Genomic DNA, 22,416 nt, shown 5'->3' with positions numbered 1-22,416 from the left:
TATTTTTATTACTTTTAAAACAACTGTAATAGTTTATTTTGGAAGTATAATCCATAAAGAAAATAAATAACCCACTTTTAACAGAGAAATTACGAGATTTTTATATTGTATTCGCAGTTTCGTGTTAGGGGTGTCAAAAATTCCTACAAAAATTCTGATACTGCTAACGCTGTACACACGACCACCCAGCCGAACACAAGCAACCACGAACTGTAACGGAATTGGAGTGTTATGACTGTATAAACAAACTCACGGTGGAAAAATAAAAACGTAAATACTCTCTCTCTCTCATATATATATATATATATATATATATATATATATATGTGTGTGTGTGTGTGTGTGTGTGTGTGTGTGTTTGTTGTGCTTATCTCCTCTTTGATAATCCAAGCTATAAAAGCTGTACATTCCGCTTGTCAAATAAGCGTGTAGTACTAGACGGAATCTCTTGTCATGTCTTCATTACAATATGAATGTATTTATAGTTATCCAGAGAAGTGGCAATTTAATAATGTGTATGTACATGTAATATTTTTCCAATGTATTTAATAACGGCAGATGTGGTTTTTGAATCAGAAGCATCGGCGGAGGAAAGAAGATGTCGCGTAGGATAAACGTTCCTTTATGTGAAATATCTTCATTCGGAATAAGGAGATTGGGAGGTAGCAGCAAATCGCATTAGGAGGTCTTGCCAGTGGAGAATTTATTATTTTTAAATCGGAAATTTCTAAGATTATGTTATGTCTATGTAGCTGATAAGTTAAGCGAGTTAAGGGCAGTGCAATCATAGTAGCGTTGGGAAATGTAGAATTGATCCCGGTCTCAACTGGTAGAGGTGGTAGGACAAAATAATTAGGGGGAAAATATGAAGTCCCACCTCTGTAGATATGGCGATTTTGATGGGGTTACTCATCAGATGTAAAAAATAGCGCCTCCCCATCAGCGAGGAAAAAATAGCAGGCGTAAGTAGTAGTAATGTGTATCGTTCATGCATGCGCAAAAATACATTTTAAAGTTTAAGTCGGTTTATTTGTAAAGTTTTGATATGCATGTCGCCTTAGGTAAGATGGTAGCAAGTAACGCCGGAGAGCGAAATGTCTTGGTTTCGATTTTATTCTAGCTGATGGCACCAAAGTCATATTTGTTTATTTTGACTTTTCAAATCACTAAAGTATATTGCATACGATAATAATAATTACTAGAAGATTATCTCTATAGTAATAAATACGAAATCTACATGAATAAAAATATCACATTTAAGTATATTTTACGATTAAGCAACGACGAGCAGCGTGCAAGTTTATACATATGCAAACTTATAAGCTTCTCTGATAAATATCGCTTAACTAAACTATCCAACTTATTTTAATAAACCATATTACTTTAAATGACTATATTGCTACTTTCATAGAAAATCTATTTATAATTGTTTCAAAAACGAATTATTACAGAAATTATAGTTTCTAATTTTTCTCTCCTTATTAGGAAAGTTCTACCCCCGTCAAAAAAAGTAAAAAAAAAGTAAAACGCCTTTTCTCCAGAAAAAACTCGATGAAGATACTTCTTTCCATTTGAAATGTTCATATTTTAAGAAATTCTCAAAACGGATTAAAAAAAGTTAATATATAAATAATAATAATAATAATAATAATAATAATAATAATAATAACAATAACAATAATAATAATAATAATAATAATAATAATAATAATAATAATAATAGAAATAATAATAACTAGCAGAACCAGTGGAAATTCCACGGTGTTTGAAAATTTTAAAAACACCTATCAGTAGAATAATTCTTACTACATAAGCAAACAATTGCAATGAGGTTGGACCATGTACCATTAAAGATTTAACTAAATCACGAAGCACGGGATCTTCGGGTATCTCTGCAGACACAATTGCATGAATTTGTTGAACTGTTTTGAGCTGATCTCGAAGCATCATGATCATGTAGTAGTGTGGTAGCAATCATTTTTGAATTTACTCATTTTTTACATATAAATATGCATATTGTTCAATCACACATTTTTACATATAAAGATGCATATTGTTTCATTACATATTTTTTACATATAAATATGCATATTGTTTAATTACACATTTTTTACATATAAAGATGCATATTGTTTAATTACACATTTTTTTACATATAAAGATTCATATTGTATAATTACACATTTTTTACATATCATGATTCATATTGTATAATTACACATTTTTTACATATAAAGATTCATATTGTACAATTACACATTTTCTACATATAAAAATGCATGTTGTTTAATTACACATTTTTACATATAAAAATTCATATTGGATAATTACACATTTTATACATATAAAAATGCATATTGTTTAATTACACATTTTTTACATACAAAGATTCATATTGTATAATTACACATTTTTTACATATAAAATGCCTATGGCTTAATTACACATTTTTTACATATAAAGATTCGTATTGTATAATTACACATTTTTTACATATAAATATGCATATTGTATAATTACACATTTTTTACATATAAAGATTCATATTGTATAATTACACATGTTTTACATATAAAGATGCATATTGTTTAATTACACATTTTTCACATATGAAAATGCATATTGTTTAATTACACATTTTTTACATATAAATATGCATATTGTTTAATTACAAATTTTTTACATAGAAAGATTCACATTGTATAATCACACATTTTTTTACATATAAAGATGCATATTGTTTAATTACACATTTTTTACATATAAAGATGTATATGGTTTAATTACACATTTTTTACATATAAAGATGCATATTGTTTAATTACACATTTTTTACATATAAAAATGCATATTGTTTAATTACACGTTTTTTACATATAAAATGCATATTGTTTAATTACACATTTTTTACATATAAAGATGTATATGGTTTAATTACACATTTTGTACATAGAAAGATGCATATTGTTAAATTACACATTTTTTACATATAAAAATGCATGTTGTTTAATTACACATTTTTTACATATAAAATGCATATTGTTTAATTACACATTTTTTCATATAAAAATGCGTATTGTTTAATTACACATTTTTTTACATATAAGGATGCATATTGTTTAATTACGCATTTTTTACATATAAAAAGCATATTGTTTAATTACCCAATTTTACATATAAAGATTCATATTGTATAATTACACATTTTTTCATATAAAGATTCATATTGTACAATTACACATTTTCTACATATAAAAATGCATGTTGTTTAATTACACATTTTTACATATAAAAATTCATATTGTTTAATTACACATTTTATACAAATAAAAATGCATATTGTTTAATTACACATTTTTTACATATAAAGATTCATATTGTATAATTACACATTTTTTACATATAAAGATGCATATTGTCTAATTACACATTTTTTACATATAAAGTTTCATAATGTATAATTAAACATTTTTTACATATAAAATTCCTATGGCTTAATAACACATTTTTTACATATAAAGATTCGTATTGTATAATTACACATTTTTTACATATAAATATGCATATTGTATAATTACACATTTTTTACATATAAAGATTCATATTGTATAATTACACATGTTTTACATATAAAGATGCATATAGTTTAATTACACATTTTTCACATATAAAAATGCATATTGTTTAATTACACATTTTTTACATATAAATATGCATATTGTTTAATTACAAATTTTTTACATAGAAAGATTCACATTGTATAATCACACATTTTTTTACATATAAAGATGCATATTGTTTAATTACACATTTTTTACATATAAAGATGCATATGGTTTAATTACACATTTTTTACATATAAAGATGCATATTGTTTAATTACACATTTTTTACATATAAAAATACATATTGTTTAATTACACGTTTCTTACATATAAAGCTGCATAGTGTTTAATTACACATTTTATATATAAAGATGCATATTGTTTAGTTACACATTTTGTACATATAAAGATTCATATTGTTTAATTACACATTTTTTACATATAAAAATGCATATTGTTTAATTACACATTTTTTTCATATAAAAATGCATATTGTTTAATTACACATTTTTTTACATATAATGGTGCATATTGTTTAATTACGCATTTTTTACATATTAAAATGCATATTGTTTAATTACCCAATTTTACATATAAAGATTCATATTGTATAATTACACATTTTTGCATATAAAAATGCATATTGTCTAATTACACATTTTTTACATATAAAGATCTACAATGTTTAATTACACATTTTTTACATAGAAAGATTCACATTGTTTAATTACACATTTTTTACATAGAAAGATTCACATTGTTTAATAACACATTTTTTACATAGAAAGATGCACATTGTTTAATTACACATTTTTTACATAGAAAGATGCATATTGTTTAATTACTCATTTTTACATGTAAAGATGCATGTTGTTTAAATACAATTTTTTTACATATTAAGATGCATATTGTATAATTACCAGTACATGCCTGTCTTTAATGTGCTTAAAAAAATGAAAATGATAATGTTCAAATTGAGAAGACATTTCTGTAAATCTTAATTAATGAAATAAAGTTTTTTATTTTATATTAAAAACTAACGTTGTAAAGAGGGTGCATTATTGTGTAAGCATTTAAAATTTGAAATTTAAAATAAAAATAAAAATTGAAATTCAGAATTTGCAAGTCAATATTTGTATAGGTAAGTTCTGTAAAAAATAGATATCAAGATCAATCTTTTCTCTATTTCTCCAATGTTTTCTGTTTTGCAAATTAGAAAAAAAATCTATAATAATTATTAAAAAAAGTGCCTAAGTTCTAATGTGTAATTCTTGTTTTGAAATTACTTTTATTTATAATTTTGGTTCTGTCTGCCCCCACTCCGTCATTATTGTTTTTATTTATTTACGCCATTGCTATCATTATTTTGCAATTTTTTTTTGTATTTGGGAAATGATTGGTCTACCCTCCCATGGCAATTATTCTTGTTATTTTCGATTTTTTGAGAGATTATCAAGATTAAACGAAATATCATTTCTTATTAAATATCACTCCCTATGTTCTTTCCAAAGAAACAGGTATTCACTTTTATTTTAATTAAGAATTTATACAATAAATGTTTTGGTTTTCAAATATTTTTGTATTATTTATATACGCCAATTCTCATATAATACAAATAAAGAAAATGTTTCATTTTAAAATTAAACAAAAAATAAAATGAATGTGGAAACTTGCGGAGAACGCTCTGTTTTACGGTTGTTTTAAAAATGGAACGGAAATTTAAAATTTGTACATTACGTTCAACTCACCGTTCACATTCGACATGTACACTTTTACATGTTTTCAGGTATGCTGACAAGGTTGGGGTAGTCTAGACCAAAAGTCGTTCTTAACATGGAAGTTCGGGGGTGTCTATTGCGAAATGAATAAAAAATATGAAACCAAAAACGACGAATTTGAAACGAACCGTACTGAAATAATAACGTTATTATTTTAAAAAATATGCCTTACATGGGAAGAAAACTGTGTTAGTCGCCTCTTAAAATAATAAAAGGGTAACCAATTTGAAATCGTAAAAAGACTGGCATTTTTTTGTTTTAAAAATTAGTGACAATAAAGGGAGGTAATTGTTTATCATTAATTAGTATGGTTACCAGCGGCACCAATATCTTGTTTCATTAAATTTAAATGTTCATTAGCCACTTGGAATATTCCATTCTTAATCTATCAACGATGATAACGATTGAAGCGACAAACGTAATAATATATAGGTATAGATATTGTTTTTTATAATAATAATAATAATAATAATAATAACAACAACAACAACAACAACAACAATAATAACAATAACAACAACAACATTAATCAGATCTTGATAATCTGTGTAAAAGCTCCACGTGAGTCAATAATAATAACTATCAGGACCTGTGGAAATTTCACAACGGTATCTTTCATATGTAATATATTTCTGCTGGGCATTCTGTGGACGTTCAGCTTGAATAGGGACCCCGCGATATTATTGCAAAATTTTTGTTAAAACTGTAGAAGTTTTTATCAAAGTAATCTGGTTAATATAGTGTCAGAATATATCCGGTTATTGCGATTTATCTCTAATATCTTTATAGGAGTCTGTGACATATTTCCATTGTATAGACGCCCGGCGGAAACCCTACGATATCATAATACCATCTTTAGAAAGAATAAATACGACTCTTTGATCCAAGAAGGTATATTTTAGTTTTAATTACGGTCCAAAAGCGAGATATTAAAATAATGTTATTTTTATTGCCTCTTCGGTGATGGGGAGACGCTATTTATTAAAAAGGAGGATAGAATGTGATCGCATGCTATGAACGTTAAATGAGCGTATATACATACAAATGTAATGCTCGTCGTATGTTATCACGTTTTATTCCCTTTTTTAATAAATAGAATTTCCCGATCGATTGATTTTGATAGATTTAATTCCTGAATGGATCACGCATGATCGAACAGTGCTCTGCAAGAAGATTACGTTAAAGACCGCTGTAGTCGATAACTATCACCCGTGTTCCACTGAAGTTGAAACTTCTGACAGGCATTTTTGGCAGATGAAATTTGCCAATATCTAGAAAAGTAAAAGATCTTACCTGAGGAACAAAAGGAATGTAAGCGAAAACAACTATAACCATCAGCCTGAAAAAAAAAAAAAAAAAAAAAACTGAGGTCATTTGCAAAGACCCACACAATGCGTCAAGCATCTCAATTGATGAGCATACCTTTGCGGTAGTGGACAGGTTCATGTATGTTAGTTCGACCTATCTAGCAACCTCTACCTCGACACCGAACTGAATACAAGGATCGGCAAGGCAGCAACAACAATGACTCACCTCACTAAGCGAGTGTTGGAAACAGATATGCTAACCATCAACATCAGGATTACAGTCTACCAGGCAGTTGTGTTGAGCACTCTCCTAAAAAGTAATGAAGCATGGTCCTTCTACTCCAATCAGGAACGTAGGCTAAATGCTTTTCAGATTCGCTGCATCCGCAAACTACTTAGCTTGACCTCCTAGCTAGGATGCAGATGCCCATGACCCATGATGATGGACGAATCCCTAAAGACCTTGTGTTTGAGGAACTTGCCTCTTGTTCAAGGCCTACCTGTCGACCGGCCCTCTGCTACAAGTATGCCTTCAAGCGTGACCTTTCAACCCCTCGAGGCTCGAGACGACTACCTCAAACGGCGTGTGACTGAACATCCGAGAGGAGAAAAACCATACGTTGGCGGGAGAAGCGTGCACGTGAAAAGGAAAGGACAGATCTAGCTTTGACTAAATTAATAAATAATGAATAATTGTTTTATTTGAATAAGTTACGTTCCAATTCTTCGTTTATTTCTTTTTATTAAGATATTAAATTTGAAATAAAGAATAATCGTTGACGCATAGAATAAATCGAATATATTTTTACTAATAAATTTTCGAAACTATGAATTAAGAGAAAAAACTGTTTATATTCTATTTTGAACTTTTAATGATTAAATCAACAGTGTAACTTTTTATTCTTTATCATTTACTTTTCTGCTTATATTTATGATCTATTTAGAATATTGAGCATTTTATCAAAGTAAGATTATATTGATTTTAATTATATATTCATATTTTGATTTATATATATATATATATATATATCATTGACTCTACCGTCATTACAACTTATGAGGTTCTGACAACCCGCATTTATGTTTTCGCCTCTGATGACTTTTCAGTCCAGTAAGAGACCTGCAAACAAGACATCAGAAGCAAGGATGCGTCATTGAATTCCTAGCAAATGTGCATTGGGGATGGTGGTGACTGAAGAAAATTTAATTCTTGGGTAGAAGAGGTGGCTTGTTTTAATGTTACTACTGTCCTCTTCGTAGCTCTTTAACTTTTGGAGTAAAACAATGAGGGATTTCTACTTTTGGAACGATCCTAGTATTACAAAGCGCTCTCCAGACGCATAGGCACAACCATCGTCATTGCCGGCAAAAATGTATTGGGAATAGTGGTGACTATGTAGAAAGGTTCTAGAGCACAAAGGATTGCTCTTTTAAATGTTTCCACTCGTGTCGTCTTAGCTTTTAACTTTCTGAGTTTTAAAAAGAGATTTTACTTTTGGAATGGCCCACGTGTATATATATATATATATATATATATATATATATATATATATATATATATATATATATACTAATAGTGATATTGTCATTTATCAATTTTATAGACGCACTTTTACAAAATGCGTGCATAGTATGTACACTTTGATGAATGTGATTTTAATAATCAAACAAATTGTTAAATCAACAAAGTTTTATTTATTTTACAGATGCTAATCTGAAATTAGGAGGGTTTGGGTCAGTGTAGGAGATAGTAGGTCGTTGGTCGGTCGCACGAAGACAGTCGTTTACTTCTCTCTCTTCCCCTCTTCTAATTGTCTTTGTTTTGATTTATATTTATATAAAAAATTCCGTTACGTATTTGCCAGCAATCTGATTTACATCTGGTTTGGCCCAGCTCCATATTTTACGACGCTGTCCGTCGCTTTTGCGAAAATAGGCCTCGTTTCTCGGCGTGTACTGCGAAGATATCAAAGAATGTTAACTAAAAATATTATTAAGTATTATTTTCAATGAATAGATACTTGAAATTACTTTATTTATGTCTAAATGTGAACAGTAAACAATATAATGTATAAGCCTAATTATTTTTATTTGCCGAAAAGTTCATTTTTATTTGAGCCTGCTAAATTATTTAAGTTGTATTGTATTCTATAAAGTTATTAGTTGAGACCTAGAATATCGGTCATATAATCAATCATTTTTTGCGTAGTTATTTAGATCTAATAAGTAAGGAAATAGAAAGCCAGTTCTCAAATTTGTATAATTTTAACTTCACATTTCACAAGTATTAATAATCTAATTTAATCATCCAACATTATTATTTTCTAGGATATTTTCCAGGTTGTTTTTTTTTCACTAATTTACAGCACATGTTTGGATTTTATAAAATGGGGGAGCTTCACGTACAGAAATATTTCCCTTCTTTCAATAATAATTAACTTAAAAATGAATAAGTATTGACAATTTCTGTAGATACCTGATGATTAGTTGATTTATTTAACACACGTTCGTATATTCATTAAAATGACTATTAGTAATCTACCACACCTACATGTGCAATGAAACCATTTAAAACTGTTATTCGTTTTTTACGATCTACTTTTGTTTCGGAATAATCTATTATTCACGTTAACCCTTAAGAATAAGAAAGCAGTTATCAAATAAATATGTAAGTGCAATGTAGTCAATATGTATAAAATCAAAAAGAATTCGGCGACATGCGAAGAAATTAATCTCTGAATAAAAGTAAGCGGTGAAGAGGGTTACGTAGGAGGACTGAATTGTACCAGGATGAACACCTTTTATACTCTCTCAGTGGGAGTACGTATTTGAGAGTAAATCCACAATCTAAGTTGTGCGTAGGATGCTTTTGCTTTCTCTCATATTATGTCACAATATATAATCGTCACTATTATATATATGTATATATATGCATATATATATTATTTTAGACATCTATTTGTTGCTGCACATTCATATATGTTCCGGTCAGCTAGTTTCAAGTAACTAGACATCTCTTCAGGCGATATTGCTTATACAAAAGTAAAGTTCGTGACCTTCACGCCACGGACTCCACTTTAGCATAAGCAATATCACCTGAAGACCGAACCATACTCATGAATGTGTAGGGACATATAGACGCTTCATATTTCGTTTGAACGCTTCTGTAATTATGTAGTAAAATGTTTTATAAAGAAAATCACAAACACACGCATATACCTCTCATATATATATATATATATATATATATATATATATATATATATATATATATATATATATATATAAGAGCAAATAGTGAATAACACATGTTAACACTTTGAAAAAGAGTTAAAAACATATTTCATCTGAAAAGGAAACACTTAATAAGTGGATAGTCCTTAATTCGCGGAGTTTCGAAGAAATACTTTCCTTCTCATCAGAGGGTAGGAATTAGCAAAATGCGGGATCGGATTTTGCATACAAACGTATTTGATGAAACTGCAAGTAAATCAAAAATCTTACTTGATAACAAAAAATGAAGCAGAGGGAACATGGCGAAGAAAATAGGTGATTTCACGTGAATGGACAGCCAGGTGAAAGGAAAAGCATCCAATCGCGGTAAAATCCAAAAATGTACGTCGGGTTAGGGTTAGATGTAAGTTCAAAAACGTTAATTTAATTTTCCATTCGCACAAGTAAAATCCAAGGAAATTGCGTAATTAGAAGATGGCCCAAAAGGCCGAAATCCGTGGAATAATTTACAAACGTGTACAAGGAAAATGGGAAAAAATTCCAATAATATTAATAAAAGAAAAATAGGATATGCTTTCAACAGGGCTGCCGATAACAAAGTGTAATTAAAGAAAATCAGTAAAGAAGAAGAAGAGAGAGAAAGAGAGAGATTAAATGGTGATAGAATTAAATATAAATTAAGAAAGAAAATGTCAAAATGACCCAGATAGGATGTTAAAAGGCGCCAATAATATAGCGCAAAAAAGAGGTCAACTGAAATGTACAGGCTATTACTTAAAAAATGTCAGCTAGAGTTATTAAAAGACACTAAATGGAAACAATAAATAAAGTAATAAATAAATAAATAAAGAAAGAAATAAAAAATAGAAAATAAAAATTAAAAATTAAAAAAATAAAAAAATAAATAAAAAATAAAAATAAATATAAATATAGAAATAAATATAAAATATATGAAAACAATTGGGAGGGGAGAGGATAGGCCGGGATCTGCAAATTCCGGATAAAGCAAGTAAGTAAATGCATATAGTAAAATATAAGTAAATATACATACAGTATATGAATGTGTAAGTAGATTGATATAATTGATAGAAAGGAATATTTAAAGACTAAAACGGAAATTGCAGATAAAAAAACGGCCAAACAAAGAAGAAATAAAGAATTAAAATAAAGGATTATTAATTTATAAAGTAATTAGAAAGTATGTAGAAAAAACGATGATTGTAATTTTTATTTTATTTTATATATATATATATGTATATATATATATATATATATATATATATAAGAAGTTATAAAATATAAGCTACACTGAATATTTCGCGTTTCATTCACTCTAGGATTCTTCAGGCTTATAACTAACTAGCTCTACCTACGTATTGAGCACTGTTGAAGTAAATACTTTACGCATAAATTTATACTTTCGTATATTAATTTTATGTGCGTAAACGAAGTAGTTATATATATATGTGTGTATGTGTGTATGTGTGTGTGTATGTGTGTGTGTATATATACATATGCGTTCCATTAAACTCACATCTTTGTATTCTATCATATGGTTAGATTATAATCATACAAGGAAATGAAAACTACTTTTAAACTACATGTGGTGCATCAAACTTTAATATATCCTACGGACTCTTGTCAGGTTAATACAATTAAGACAAAGTAATATTTCCTGGTAATGGTCCTTTTTACTTACTTCTTACGATCAATAAAGTATTGTGCTGTAAAATATCTGATCGTCCGAGAAAAAACGGATAATTGAGACTCCAGTTTTGAATTACCGTCAATATTGTAGACATGACGCCAAAAGCAAGTCCTGCCAACTATTAGTTTGTGAGGAGACTTTTCGATGATAACAATAGGAGCATTTACTGCTACTCAATCAATTGGGAATCTAATAATGAACGAATACGAAATTCAAAGACGAGGTTTCATTATGAAACAAAATTTTGTTTGACGCTGGTATATTTTCGTAGATTGCATAACATTTGTGGTTGTCTCATTTGAATAATTAAATCAAATTTTGATTCACCTCTGCAAATACATAAGCCACCCAAAGAAAGTTGGAATTGAAAACCCTCTTTAAAGTATGAAACAGAATATACTTTGACACCGATACCATTTAATAGGTTTCTTTTATATTATTGAGTGACCACTTATCAAACCAAAAGCAATATAAGGAGAAGAGTTAATAGAAGGACATGATTGTCCAGTATAAACTCTGTTCGATTAGTTAATGATGTTCTGTCTATGCAAATTTCACAAAATGCTTGGCACATAGAAGAAGTAAGTAAACTCTATCCTTTATAGTAAAACAGCGATGTGTGTGTGTGAGGAGAGAGAGAGAGAGAGAGAGAGAGAGAGAGAGAGAGAGAGAGAGAGAGAGAGAGAGAGAATGGTGAACACGCAAAGCCGGAGATGATCCGCTATTACAATTCGAAGTAATTTTTTTTTAAATTCTAATTTTCACCCCAAAACAAGACACAGTGCCACTTTGACGAAGGAGACTACTATCGTGGACATAAGTTGCAGAGATACTATGAAAGGAGTTGAGCAGCAAGATATTTATTCACATTACACTTGAATTTCTGCATGTAAGTACAGTTGGAAAAGTAGGAACCCAGAAGAATGTTCCAAAGACCAGTAGTTCTAGTGAAGAAACTATTATAACAGAAAGCTTTCTTACATCTATTTGTGTAAGGGGTGGAGTTTTGCTGCTTGTCAGGTTTGTCAGGAGTATTTACGTTGAGGGCGTACAACGGCTTGTAGTTCGTCAGAACGTCCACCATTAAAATACTTGAAGAACAGCCAGACGGATGCAACATTTCGTCGATGAGACAGAGGTTGAAACTTAGATGACAGTTCAGGACCTATCAGGTTGGTGACTTTCTTTTGAACTCTGCCCAGGAACGAAGGACTAGTAGCAGAGGTACTAGCCCAAATGTGACAAAAATGCTCCATACATAGACAAAGTGTGGCTTTGTAGAGGTACAGGTACTTTCAGATGTAAGTAGCTTTCTTTCTACTTTCAAGGGAAAGACCACCTTACTCGCAGCGGCCATCGCAATGTTGTAAGTGTATCTGCTTCAACTTATGTTCTCTATGAACGTCAAGTCGAGGAGTTTGAAAGAAGTTCTTTTCAGGTAATGTGTCCTTAACCATAGCTATTGGTGGTTGAGATGGGTTCTTTTAATTATTGAAGAAAACAAGCTTAGTCTTGGCAGAATCGAATGTTACCATCCATTTATTTTGTCCCCTTTTTCACTACAGATTGGAGGTTTCCCTCTAGTGTTTCTGTCGTTTCCTAAGATTGTGTTCATTTGTTTTTCCCTCGTACCTGTTATAGCGTGGTGTTATCAGCAAATATACCCATCTCAGAGGCAATTTTATCAGGGAGGTCATTTGTGAATATTAGAAATAAATTATAAATATATTGGCTAAAAGCGAGAGGAAGCTGATGGGGCGAAAATTTAATGGGTCAGTTCTTTCACCAGAATTCTTGTGAACTGATACCACTGAAGCAGTTTTTCAGCAGTCAGCAAGATTCGTTAAGGCATTTGTTGTAAAATTTGGATATGACTAGAGATATCTCAGCGGGCATTTTTTTTATAGCACAAACAGGATAAGATCGGGTCCACATGCTTTTAAGATGTCTAAGTGTTTTTTTTATGATATCTTGCACCTGAAAAGGGGTAATTTTCAGCTCATCTAGTGTGGTGTTTGTTCGTAATTATCCATACTGTTAAGCGTTGCCGAATTTTATAGTACCAAATGCAGATTCGGCACTGTTTTTATTTAAACGGCTTAAATAAGCGGATTTCGTCTGACACTGCATCTTCCGTTATTTAAATTTACGTTTATAAAACGTTCAAAAACATATTTCAAAGTGATTATGTTGCACATTAACATATTTTTAATTTAAATGATCTAAAATCATATGCATGTATTCATACAAAAATAATGCTTTTTAACATAGAAAATCTAAAATCACGAAAGTACTTGTTTTCCAATCGACATGCAAATGTATTTACGTACATTACAGATTTGATGCATTCATATTCAAGCGTACTTTATTAGTTTAGTGGAAATTGTGAAAAAGAAAGACACATTTTCGCACGTTAATTTGATTGCAAGCATCGTCTACTAGACGACCCATGCTGGGGTATAATGTAATATTATAACTCATTGTTAACGCTTGTTATCGTATCGTTATTTATTTCCTGCCATCATACATACTTGCTGGCGCCACACAAAGCGAATGTAGTTGGAGGAGGCGAATGTAGTTGGAAGAGGCGACTGGCGTAAATGGTGAAGAGAATAAGATGCATACTTTAGAGGAGAAATAGAGGGAAAATGACAGAGAGCCGAAGAGTGGACGAAACAAATGAATGTTATCAAGAAAGTAGCAATGAGTCCCGGTGTTGTTCAGGTGGACATGAAGTTCAGTTTGGACGCAGCTGCTATGTTAACGATATTGAGCAGCCCTTAGAAAAGAACGGAAGTAGGTGACAACTTCCTCATTTCGTTAAGCTTCCTAAGAAACTAATATTCAGAGAATCTTTCTTAATTAGTGTTTAATCTGTGTAGTGACTAAGTGCACAAAATTAATGATCATTTATCCGCAAAATTAAAATTGTATTAAGAACAACGAGTTACATATAGGGAGAATATTTTATGAAAATTCTAGAATTACCTAAGTACGAGGTACTATCAATAAGTTGCAAACATTTTTTGAGCAGACATTTAAAGTTAAAATTTAGTATGTTATTGCTATCCATCTTTTGAGATGATTGACAAAGGTTTATGATTTCAGGTTCAAAAGAATAGCTACAGCAGGAATTTATAAACACCAGACTAAATCCTGATTGTCACAGCTGGTGAATTTACAAAAACTTATATGGATGTAAGAAGCCTTTAGAAGAACTATATGCAATAAAATTTTATTTTAAACTTTGAAAAAAAAATGCTACAGAAACGTATGAAATTCTTCAGACTGCTTTTGGATCATCTTGCATGAATCGAGAATAATTTTTTGAGTGACATAAGAGATCCAAGGAAGGCAGAGAAACTATAAGGGATGATAAGAAGTGTGAGAGGAATAAGGAAGACTGAACACCAGAGTTGGTTGGCCAAATAAATAATTTCATGGATAAGGGCTGTCGTGTGTCTATAGGAACAATAAGTTCAGAGTTCGGTGTCAGTGTGAGAACTGTACACCCAATTATTCGAGTAGAACTCTGGAAGATTTGGACGAAGATTATCCCAAGAGTGCAGCCCACAACTCCAGCCTTTTTACCCTCTCTAGTCCAGACCTTACTCTCTGTGACTTTAGAGGCTGTCGTTATGAGACAAATCAGAAGATGAAAGAGGCTGCGACAAGGATTATTGCCACTTGCACACAAGAGAACTTCCATTGGGCCTTCCAGTAGTTGATGGAACGGTACAACAAGTGAATTACAGCTGGAGGAGATTACTTCGAAGGGACTCTACGTGTATACTATCAATACAAGTGCCCATACAAAAAAAGTCTGGAAACTTATTGAAAGCACTTTGTAATTTTATTAAAAGTTATTTGTTTTTATATTTTTGTTAATCTTACAGTTTCCATGCGTATTTGTACTCTTATATCAGTCATGTTTTTAAGAAAAATCAATAAATATATCGAAGGAGTTATAGCAAATCAAAAGCGTTATACATTATTTAGCCACCCAATCTCTCTCTCTCTCTCTTTCTCTCTCTCTCTATATATATATATATAAATATATATATATATATATATATGACTTTAGTTACTTCAGCTATAATCGAAACCGAAACTTATGAGGACTAGAGAGAGAGAGAGAGAGAGAGAGAGAGAGAGAGAGAGAGAGAGAGAGAGAGAGAGAGCAGGATACATACTGTCAACATATTCTGATGTAATTGATTGTTTAATCTCTCAACTTCTTCTCATTTATCTTTACGTTCTGTGAAATATCTAAATATTTTCTGCGCGCTTACACATATGCACACACATATGCACACACACACACACACACACATACGCATACACACACATATATCATGAATAGATACATACGATATTTGTTATGGCAATTTAGTGCTGTCACCTTTCTGATAAGTTCCCGGATGACTAAATGTTAATCAATTGACCGTGCCAAGAAGCGTCTGAATGAGTGAACCGACCGACTGTAAGAAAGGACGCATTATAACTACTATATCGTTGTTAAAGTCGTATCGTGTTTGGGTCAGAATAGTCAATCATGAGAAGCCAAGCATATATATCAGTTTCGAATTCGTTTCTTTATTTAGCTTTAATATTCCTGCAAGAATAGTGTAAAGGAATACTGTTTCATTAAAAAATAGGTTTACGTCCTTGTATGGTTGTTAGAGGTTTTGTTCGTAGATTTATTTATCTGTTACATTTTTGGTAATAATTCATTTTCATTGTTAAATGTAATTAATTAGACGCAAATTAGATGAAATGTGTATGACTACTTCTATATAAGAATATACTAATAGTATTTATTTGCTTTCCCACGAAAGCAAAATGTGACACAAGGTCGTTTTTAATGTGATAGGAAAGACCAGCTCCCCGAAAAGAAGGCAAAAGAGCCACTCTGGTTGGAACCAAAAATAATAATTGTCTCAGTGTAGAGGATTTCCCCTCCATTGACAGAGACAAATTACCTTAAGTGTAGCATCAGAATAGATACTACACTTTGATCCCGGCCCGAAGGTCAAGAACAACTGAGAATATACTAATCGTTCAGTCTAACAGACATAAAATAATATATAACATTCGAGTTCATTAGTTACTCTTGATGCTAAAATACCATTTTAAGTAACACTTTATTTTTAAATAGCATTTTTGTTACGCTTACGTTTCAGATAAAGTTTCAAATATTATTTTCCGATAGATACATGTTTAAAAAAGCATTTTAACCAATTCTTTACATATAATATTTAATATTTAAATGCCATTTTTAGTGATTTCCCACGCTTAAGTTCCAAACAGCATTTCATTGGTCTGTCATGCTCAAATTTGAAATAGAATGTTCGTCAGCTTTACATAGTTTGACATATTATCCTCATTTGTCTATCATACTTCAATTTTAAATGCCACTTTCTCTGGATTTAAATTGTAAATTTTAAATAGCATTTTAATCTGTCATGTCCAAATTTAGGATAACATTTTGCTTTGAGTAACGCTTAATTTTTAAATAGACTTTCTATTGGTATGTTACGTCTGATTTGAAATAACATTCATGTCAGTATTATTTTTCTTACACGGATATCTTGAGTACTATTGGAATAACGTTTTGGTCGTTGTAACCTACGACCTTCATCGGGTGTTAAAACCATGTTTCCTTTACTCTACTAAAGAAAAGAAGAGTTAGCTCTGCATTGCAAGAATTCGGACCGTAGGTTTTAGTGTGCGTCCGTAAATCATAAAGAAAGTTTAATCGTCAGGAGACCCAGAGAGGATAAATCTGGTAACATCACTGCTGGACATCGTAAGAGAGAAAGGGGTACAATTAGTATGGTATACGATTAGAGATTATGCCATGATACTATAGATGATATAATTAGGGGGCCAAAGGGTATGGAATATGTTGTGAATATAATTAAAGCACAGTATAAAATAACTAGCAGAAGTAGAGGTAAAACTCAATGCCATTTAATAATAAGATAATGTAAGAAAAACGAATAATAGGATATGATTGATTAAGGTGCGATATATTACATAAAAGGTTTAGGATCAAAATAAAGGTAGGAGCATAAAAATACGAAGCAAAAATTACGAAATAAAACAATAAAAACCACAATAATAATAAAACAACAACCACAATAATAATAATAATAATAATAATAATAATAATAATAATAATAATAGAGATAGGAAAGACATATAATTCACATAAGATTCGTCCTGTTGATGTAATAGTCAAAGTATTCATAAGAGATTAGTTCTTTGCTTGTAATCATGTTTTTTAAAATTGTACATATAAATATGTATATAATACTAGTTGGCCACCCGGCATTGCCTGGTCGTACAATACGCTTAAACATGATATTTTAATTTATGCAGATTGCGCACGTTTTATTATAGAATCAATTCTCTATTGATTATTATTTATTTCTGGGAATAATTTGCCTGGTGGATTAATTTGCAAATACATTTTTAAAAATAAAATAATAATAATGATAATGTCGTTCATCAAATTCTGTCTGCGTTTGTTTACAATATCACGTTAACTGATGTTTGGGCTTGACGATGGAAAGTCACTTCTGATTAACGTTTAGTTTTAAAATATGCAAAGAAAATGATGTGCAGGGATTTTAAATGGTGCATCTTCTTTTATCATGAATTGAACTCATCAATAAGAAAAAATGCAATAAAATTCTGATGTACACCCGGGTTTGAACAGGAGGATCCATCGATCTGTAATCTAATGCTCTATCACTGAGCTATATCTACATATATAAAGTCGAAAAAGTGAGATAAATCACAAAACATCATCAAGCTTCAATTAGCAGGATTTTAGAGTATTGTGATAGAGAAAAGAAAAGAGGAAGCGAAGAAAGAACAATAAGCAATGTTTAGAATGGTGTGATAAGAGAGGGGGAGAGCTAAGTAAAGAAATAATACTGAAAATGATGGTGGTGGGTTTATATGTGACGATTGAGTTACGGTGGCGGGGTGGTTAGACGTTCCTTAGTGGGTATAAGGTCAAAAGCTGAGGGCGCTCATAGAGGTGAAATATAAATTGTATCAGTAAATTAAATAAGCTTGTTAAACTTTAAAACTGAAATTATATCCCAATATAGGCATAAAAGAAAATGCAAATACGGAAATCATTCAAACGCCAAGCCTCCTTCTAATAAGGGACTAATCACTATGCCCCTCCTCCCACTCTATCTTAAATAACCTTGCCAGATTATTTATAATTCCCCCCACGGCATAACAACAGTAAGATCTCCACCCCTTATAGGTAATTGAGCATACAGTTAACTCTACATCCGCGATAACCCCATATATATACGACTTTTCCCCAACCTGGACTTTTATTTAAAATCCATATACTAGATTTCTCCATCACATTTAGGTTTCCTACCTTTAAGACACTCCACCATTTTTAGTATATCTTCAACCATTTTTGTACTATATTATCATCAGATTACCTTTAATTCATATACCCCATTCCTTTTATTAACTGCATCTAGCAGACAATTCCCCTTACATATTAATGTGATATACATCAGTCTATTATTCTCTCTACATATTTACCTTAACAATTTATAACCTCTGTAAAAATTATTTTACTTTACTTTTCTAACGTTTTCTCCAGTAAATTAATTGTATATATCTTCCTATCATGATAAATTAGACTTATATCAGATTCGCTCCAGGTATTGTCTCCTTCCTGCTCTTACATGCAATAAATATACTCTTCATCCTTTGATATATTACTAGTTTCCCTTTAAAATTAACCACTTTAAACTTTTCATTAATTTTAAATACACATTAAAATAAAATAAACTGCATAACCTCATTTAAACCTCTCTTGATTCACCCGGACACTTAGCTAGATTAGACCCCTATAATATAACATTTGGTAGCTCTAATTATATGTAATAAGTTTTTAATTCCACCCCTTATAGATAATTGAGCAGACAGTAAAATCCACACCCGCGATTACCTCATATATACAACCTTTTTCCTATTATAGACCACCATTTAAAATCCAAACTCTAGATGTTTCCGCCATCTTCATTTCACTCCTACCAAGGCACACTGTCACTTTGACATAAGATACTACTATTTTGAAGCAAATTTGCAGGTATGTAGGGAGTTGGGCAGCGAAATGTATGTTAACATTACACTTGAACTTCTGCATGTCAGTATAGTCAGGAAGCAGAGCCCGAAAGGGAATTCCAAAGGCTAGCAGTTCCAAGGAAGAAACTAATTGAGTAGAAAGTTTTTCAGCATCTAGTTGTTGCTACAGTGAGAGGGTGGGATGTTGCTGCTAGTCGGTTAGTTGGGGGGTATTTACGACGAGTGAATACAAATACTTTGAGTTCGTTAGAATACAATCCATTAAAATATTTGTAAAACAGGCACAGAAATGCGACATTTCAGCGATGAAACAGAGGCTGGCGTATGGTGCTGGTGCTGGATCTATTATGTTTGCGACTCTTTTATTTTAATCATGTCTAAGAGCAATAGATTTCATATGTTCTTAACGTTTCCTTATTGCTTTGTTTTGATATAGTATAATGTCACTAAACACAGTTTCGGTGGAATGAGATAACAGATATTTGTGAATTCTGATATTCACGACTGACTCTGACTTTCAATAATTTATTAGTGAAAAGATTTTTCGATTGATGTCTGCCTGCTTAAATTGAAATTAAAGATACACCATAACACCATCTCCTCAGAAGATAAATATTCGTGTAGTTTCTGAAAAATAGTGGAAATAAAACCAAGAAACAAAAACAGTATCTGTTATGTTTGACGTTCATCTTCGTCGCCAACTGTTATGTTTGCAGGTTGAACCAAATAACTTGTAAGGCAATACATATGAAGACTCAACAAACAAAGGTAGATCAATAAGAAGTGTATTAGGAAAAGTATATTTACAGTATATTTACATAATGGTTGTCAAGTAAGAGAGTCTTGGCTGGAGAACATATCTGCTCTCGGCTCGGCCTTCGGTGGCTTCTGGTTAACACACACTCAGACTAACCGAGTCTTGCTATTTATGTGTAATATTATCCACATATGTAAATGAGTGGGTGCCACCACAACAGTATCATATTATTCCTTTTTGTCATAGAAATCTCAGAATAATAAAAAACAAATGCCACATTTTATTTTTTTCATTGACATAAATTCAATAATTATCAATATTTTGTTTAATGATTACTTATAAACGAAAAATAAAAATAATTGTTATGCGTTTAATCGTCAACCCTTTTATTTTCAGAACCATTTAAGACAAGTTCATGCAAATGGTTTTATAAACTGCAAACTATTGTCACAAAGATATAAAGATGTTAAATGATCCATGACGTCACATTAAGTTAGCAGCTAGTAATTTGTAGGTGAAACTGCTAGTAGTCTCGCAACACCTAACGAGAAAAAACAATTCCCAATTTAAGTACGTGCGACGTAGTATAATGCTTTTTATATTAAAAAATATAGCAAAGGAATGACGTTATTTTTATTAATTAATATTACCAATATAAATAAAATAAACAATCATTTTATTGATAATACAGCAAATAATATGTTAAATGAATTTTCTTTTAACTGTTTATTTTCTTATGAGGCTAATATTTTTTTTATATATGTCTATCGTAGAAAGTTGAAAATTTAATGTTTTTGTTTTTAAATTTGTAATAATATTTCAGTTGATAATATTTTAATTCTTTTCTTTGAAACATTAATAAAAGTTTTCATTGAGTATTTCCAATTATTTAAAAGCTACCAATATGCGTGTTTATCGAAACAGAACCATCGTGTAACTTGTACGCAGTTGGTAAAAAATAATATTTTAGTCGCGAGTGTAATAATTTTTATTTGTTTTGTTGAAATATATTTAAATCCGTTATTCGTTCTTTGGGTGCTATCATATTTTAGCTGTAAATAATATAATCAACAATTAAAGGAAATGCATGAAAACACAATGTCACCAATAGTGCGAAAATGTAAGGTTCTAACAGTAAATATGATAAAATACAAATAATAATAATGATAATGTCCTCTCCCAATTAAAAAAAAAAAAAGTTTGATTGAAACATATTTCTACACAAGTAATTTTATGGCGTGTTTGTATTTACTTTATTTGTTTGAATTTGATTTGTTTTAATTTTTTTGTATTTTATCATTTATCTCTACTCTTCTGATGAGAAGCATTAGGCTTCGAAGTGCCTTGGCATAAAAAGTCCCTTCTATCCCCCAAATGTTGCGTGTATTCCATTCTTCAATAAATAAATCAATCTATATCCACCAATATATAGTTTTGTGACTTCACTTCATACTCCAGTTGGTATATTGTGAAAGCTCCAGTGATAATTGTTGAGCTTGGCAGTATCCAGATAAGTCTCCTCTCGTGGAATTGAACTCCCTCTTTTCCTCATACGCTATATATATATATATATATATATATATATATATATATATATATATATATATATATAAGATAACACAGATTAAAGATCACGTGAAATACCCTGATAGATATTACTTTGAGGAAATACTTTCAAGGTGGTCCTAGCCAAAAGGTTGAGCTCAATGTTTAAAAATAGGGCAATATATAAGTTTAGTGGTTAAAGCTTAATTCTGAAAATCAAAATATAAACACATATATTCGAATTAAGAATTTATTGTTTGGCACAAGAAATATATAGAGGGGAGTTATGTTAATTTCCTTAATCTATGGATTTTCAATAATGGCTCATATCATCGGAGGAAATGAAATG

Source organism: Euprymna scolopes, chromosome 6, assembly GCF_053919585.1.
Source record: "Euprymna scolopes isolate OS-2025 chromosome 6, ASM5391958v1, whole genome shotgun sequence".
Taxonomy (NCBI): Eukaryota; Metazoa; Mollusca; class Cephalopoda; order Sepiida; family Sepiolidae; genus Euprymna; species Euprymna scolopes.
This window is presented reverse-complemented; position numbering follows the sequence as displayed.